This window comes from Carassius gibelio, chromosome B18 (genome assembly GCF_023724105.1).
Source record: "Carassius gibelio isolate Cgi1373 ecotype wild population from Czech Republic chromosome B18, carGib1.2-hapl.c, whole genome shotgun sequence".
In the NCBI taxonomy this organism is placed as follows: domain Eukaryota; kingdom Metazoa; phylum Chordata; class Actinopteri; order Cypriniformes; family Cyprinidae; genus Carassius; species Carassius gibelio.
The window spans coordinates 117,715-124,328 of NC_068413.1; positions in this window are offsets into that span (position 1 = coordinate 117,715).

The following is a 6,614-nucleotide window of genomic DNA, read 5'->3' on the forward strand; positions in this document are numbered from 1 at the left end:
CTTATTATTAATATATATATAATTGAATACGTTTGTGAAGGATTTTATAATGTTACAAATTTATTAACATTTTAAATAAACATTTTGTTTGAACGGTTTATTAATAAAATAAAATAAAAATAATCAAAACAAATCAGCATATTAGAATGATTTCTGAAGGATCATGTGATGCTGAAGACTGATACAGAAAATTCAGTTTTGCATCACTGGAATAAATTATATCTTAAAATATATTTAAATAGAAAACAGTTATTTTAAAATGAAATAATGTTTTACAATATTACTGTTTTTACTGTATTTTTGATCAAATAAATGCATGCAGCCTTGGTGAGCAAAAGGAGAGTGATGTCTCCACAAACCATGACAAGATGGTTTCAAGGGGTCATGAATAACTCACTCAATTTCCTCTCTCTCTCTCTCTCTCTCCTGACGGGTCAGAATGTGACCTCTTACTCGGTTGTGTGATGGTCACCTGCTTTTCATTTAGGGAATTCAAAAGGCATTCCAGTTTCTCTCTGTTGTTCTCTCATCCCTCAGCTAACCTAAAAGCATTTGATTCCAAAGAGAAGGATCCAGACGAGGAAATTACTGACTTAATGTGACGTTCAGAGTGAAGTCTCTTAACCTGAAGCTGGTGTTTGCAGAGGCACTGAGTGCATGCCCATGTCAACAGACTGACTGACTGCTGGTGGGCATCACATGCTTCACAGACAAACATTATGTTGTTCTTCTCATTCGGACCTGCAAAATGTTGCTGCGATAAGTTTGTAAGTTATCATTTCTGTGAATCAGTTAAAACGGTCCATTCCAGTCAGTCGACTCATAACTCTTGATATTATAATTCATTTGCGGCATCATTCAAAAAAAGTTGCATTACATTTTATATGCTAGACAAAAAAAAAAAAAAACTTTAAAAATGTAATAAAGTACTTTGAAACAAATTTTACTTTCACAAAAAATTACAAAGAAACAGCAAGTTAGAATGAATTAAAAGTGAAATTTTGTGGTAGAAAGAATGAAATATTTTCCAATATACTCCAATAATCTTTATTTACGACTTCAAGACTACAGTGTATATAAAAAGTTTAAAATATGTTAGTAATAAACATAGCAGTTAATTACTATATAATGTTCTATTGGTGCATATAAATGACATCAATTAAATATCTGTTCTGTATATTCTGTTTATTATGTTCATTCAATTACATTTTTTTTCTTTCTGTATTTTAAACCTTGCATTATATATTATCAATTGGAATAAAAAATAGCCATTTTAGGACATTCATTTATGTAAATGAACTTCAGCTGTATCCTTGACAGCAGATTTCACATTTGACTAAATAAGGATAAACAACAGTAAAAAAGGGCTCATATACAAGCAACTAATTATTTTTTTTTTTTATCTTTAAGGTTAAATTAAATCCAGTTGTTCGTAACACAACAGCTCATCTCATAAATCTTTTTTTTATTCACTTTGTTACGCTTTGTAAAAACAGCTTTGAGCAACATTTCGCAAGACTAAACCAACATGATTAGATCAGAAACATGCATCCAATTCTATTACAGTATAAAACTGGTATTTTATGGCAAAAGCATGCTGTAGTTTAGAAGAACTGTATCTTTATCACAGCCATGTAAGGCAGCCGAGGAAACCTGAGGTGTATATAAATCACCAAATCTTGGCTTGGATGTATGTTTTCATGAATCAGTCAGAACCTGTGCTTATCAAAACCAAATAAAGCTCTGTTTCACAGGACTCGGTGACATGTATCCTCATGAAAATAAATAGCGCAGAAAAATAAATGAGGGCTATTAGAAGTAAAGCAGCATTCTTCTACATCACCGTACAGAGTGAAACGGAGTTCACTGCCAGTAATATACATCTCTCTGCAGAAAGTACAGCTTGCCACTCTTAATTGTGCCAATTACAATGATTCACACTGGGCTCAGAGGCAAGATAAGGAAACTAACACCAGAGCTCCACCAGTGATGGTGCTTCAGATGCTCAACTTTAAATCACAGATACTTTTTTGTCTAAGGTTTTGCATACCATTCATAAGAAACTCATATGACCGCTAAACTTTCAAGAAAGAATTCAGCTTAAATTTAAAACTCACCTCATGTCATTCCAAACCACCGTGGTATTGGGTTTTAATGTGTTTGTGGTTTGTTTGAGACTTTTTTACAGTATTTTATGCAGCTCTTGCTATTCAGTGATGGTTTATTGTGACCAAGGAAATCAAAAAAAAAAAAAAAACCATCATAAAACCATGACAGAGGTAAAGATTATCAGTAAATAACAACTTCAGTTGCAGCAGACATCAACAGAAGTGGCATTTTTGGGTGAACCGTCCCTTTGAGTACAGTGATGCACAAACAGACATCTGGTGGGACAGATACAGATGTCCTGAGATAGAAATGAGGTCACAAAATCTGAATCTGAACCAATACAGGACAGGTCTATAAAGAGACAACACTTGGTCATTCTTTAGCTGCTAAAATAAGATTCATGGGACCTGATCTGAACTACTGACCATATTCCTGGTCTGGAATTGAAATAGAGACGGTTATGCAGTTAAATATACAGAAGACAGTCTGCCAAAAGACTTTGGCATACGGCTATGTTCAGCATGGGGTACTGTACAGAATACAAAGTATTTTTAGAAAAACAAGCTTTAAACCTGTAAAAATAATAGAATGAAAAATCTTTTTTTTTTTTTAATGGAAGTTTATTGAATGTTTTTTTGCTGGGTATCATATCTGATATCAGCCTTTATGTCTCATGTAGTATGATAGGAGAATTTTATTCAGAGATGGATGGATGGATGGATGGATGGATGGATGGATGGAATGACAGAATGGTAGATTTGATGGATGGATGGATGGATTGGATGGATGGTAGATTTGATGGATGTTGGATGGATGGATGGATGGATGGATGGATGGATGGATGGATGGATGGATGGATGGAAGGAAGGAATGACTGAATGGTAGATTTGATGGATGGATGGATGGATGGATGGAAGGAAAAAATGACAGAATGGTAGATTTGATGGATGATGGATGATGGATGGATAGATATTCACATTACACATCTGGTTAAAAAAAAATTGACATGACTGGCAATGCATGACGTGATCACAAACAGCAAAATTACTTTCTTAAAGTGGTGGCCAATGAATAAAGGTACTCTCTCTCTCTCTCGTTTGGAACAACATCTTTGACTGACAGTATACAGTGTTTTTTTCATTATGATCGTCGGAGTGGGCCAAGCAGTGAAAAATGGCATCATCTGCTTCAAAACCACACAGACATTTGGTTCCTTTCACAAAGACTAAGAAACAGCCCTGTTTTTTGAGATGCTTTGGTCAAGCTATGCTTATGAACTGCAAAGTGATCTCACATCAAATAATGCCCCCTACTGAGACCAAACAAGAATGCCAATAAACAAGGAAAGTTTGACATGATAAAAAACACAAGACGCAGGGACAAACTCCCCTGTTAGGCCTCCATCTAGAAATGCAGCCAAGATATTAAAGAGTTTCTGATGAATTACACAAACTGCCTAAGAGGCATTAGATGTGTCCTGTGCCTTGCTACAGCTCCCCATCTAGCAAATGTGTACAGTAAGTCATCGAGTCCATTTACTGATCAAGCTTTGAAACAGTAGAAAACACATGGAGCAAACACTCAAACCACTGAATCCAGACTTTAGAGAATACCACCATACAGTAGATTCTCAGAAAGAAAAAAAAAAAGGATACAAAAGCTGTCACTGTGACTGTAACCTTTCAAAACTAATATGTACCATTTAGGTACTAATTTGTACACTTTAGGTACAAATCTGTACTTTGAAGGTACTAAAATGCACCTTTTAGGGGTGAGTAAGGTACAAATGTGTACCTTTTGAAAAGGTACCATCCCAGGCACAGCTTTTGTCCTTTTTGCCAAGTTGTGGAAAAACAGTCTTTGCATTGCCTCCCTTCTGATCCCAACATTAGGAAAGATTTGATGAAGTTTATTTTTAATGAAGTTCCAGACAATGCTTTCAAAAATACACAACTTTCAACACAACGCTCTAATGAGGGGGTCAAAACAGAACAAGCCTATGACTTCTGAATTCTGATGTTGCTGTTTTTTTTTTCTTGATAACAAAAGTGGACCATAGATAACTGTACAAAATAAAAAATAAAAATAAAAAAACAAAGGTAGTTCATGAAGAGAGAGAGTGCACACTTGGGAAAAATCAGAGAGGACAGAAGAATAACAGGGAAAAGTGAGATATTATGGAAATAAGGTGGTGATCGAGAGACATTCCAGAATGCAGCTCCATTGACAGCAGTGGATTAGTAAGCAGCTCTTGACACAGAAATGACACAGACTCACATCGTGAATCAACAGACAAGGTTAAACGGCGTTTAATGTACTCAGAGGGGTGGCACAGCTCCCTCCAGACTCTCACTCAGAGTTTAACTTTCCACACAGCAAATCAGCGCAATATAACTACAAAAATAGTGATATTCTTCAGCGTTTTCCACAAAATTCCATATTTATTGTATGTGAACATTTAAATATTAACAACGTTTCAGTTTTCAGTATTTATTTATTTTTATTTTTTCAAATTAGGAGGAACCACTTGTTTCTAAGTGAATTCATAAGAGAAACACATAAAAAAATTAAAGTAAAAAATTATAGACAGAATTATATATTGAACAACAGAATGGCAGAACTATAGACATAAAAGGAAAGACAAACAGAACAATATATTTAATGATAGAATGACAGAACGAACAATAGATAGAGTGATAGATAGATATAATGATAGAAGGACAGAACATTAAAATGAAAGACGGAATGGTAGAACACTAGATAGATAGATAGATAGATAGATAGATAGATAGATAGATAGATAGATATAGACAGACAGACAGACAGATGCACTTCCCTGCATTTAAGTGTGATACATGAGACAAACGGCAGAAAATTGTTACAATAATTCACTGCAAAATAATGAAGAACTGTGAAAGTGCACAAAACAATGAAGGATCATGGAAAAAGTCTAACAACAGTCTTTAGAAAACTGTACAGCCACATAAACAGCACAATTAAATCACTGCGACACTCAGTATAGCATAATTACACTTTACAGCAATATTCAATACTTGTATAGCTCAGAAAACATGCACCTAGAAGTACATGAAGAACTGTGGCTGATCTATCATGAAGGCAAACCAGATGTTCTAATTTTGAATTTGCCAAAAATACAGGGGCCCCTCACGGGAAGCTTTGATAGAGGGACACAGAGCTTGTAGAGCACGAGGTCATTAAAGTGGAATTCAAAAGCCAACAATGATGAGAAGTGCAAGAGTAAATCATACGCTGAGTGACTTCAAAGACCACCGACTCATTAGGCAGAGAAAAACCAAAGGTGCTACTAGAAATGACTGCAATGCAGAGAGGAATTCATATTTCCCTGAATATGATTTTTTTTTTAAATCAATATGTATTTGTATGAATGTTTAGCTTGTGATTAACTGAATGGATCTACACAAAGAAAAATATATTTTTTTATTAAATATCCTGAGCCTCCCATAGTCACTTCCACGCTGTACATTTGAACTTGTTTTCTGTTGCTTGATCTGGAGTGTTAATGGACATTGATCACTGCAGTAAGCTCTTTGACCTCTCAGACAGCTGATGTGTCAATATTTGCATTGGTTGAGTTGCAGAGCGCCAGTGTCTGTAAGTAACACCACGTCTCAGAGGTCTTTACGCAAGAGCCACACGCAAAAATCTAAGTGCAAAACATTAACAGTTTCATTTCACAGACAAGTGCCCATTTGAAACCTATTTATAGATGTTACTGTACCTATTTTGCCTCATTTATCAATGCATAATATTCCAAATAATAATAATTTCAGTAACGTTCTCTGCTTCTGCAACAATTTCATTTTAAGCCTTCCATAGAACCACCAAACTCAGTTTTCACGATCCAATCAAGTACTAATGGGTTAAATCAAGTACCGCCCTACATTTTTCCTCACTATATATGGATTAACTTATGTCAGCAATCATATTAATCATATTGTAAAGTATTTATTTATTTTTTTGCTTTCAATCAAACCTTCTATACCTTTGTTTCAACATACTTTCAAAGAAATCAACGAACAAGAGTCTGTCCAGCCCAGCTAGTCCTAAAAGTCTCAGACAGTTCATTCATAATTCAGAGTTTGGAGGAAGTGCATTCTGAGCTTTTAGGCATTGGATGTTGCCTGCTCTTTTTCTGTTACTTCTGCTTCGTCCACTGCTGACATCAGGACAGGATTCTCTTCATGAGGAGAACATGTCGTTTTCTATTCAATGTCATCTCTCCTCAGCAGGCAATCAAACCAATGCCAATAGAGTTTGGGCCCTGGGATTTAGTTGTGGATGCCTTTAACGAATAAATCACATCGGTTTCATTCTGAGCGCCTGTTTCCTGCATCTTCTCGTCATATATGATGACATCTACAGCTGTAGACAGAGTCCTCGTCCACTAGTGCCAGTGCAGCAGGACTGCAGAATCACAGTCTGAAAGGAAGACTCAAAAGCTCTCACTATATTCAAAAAGTGCC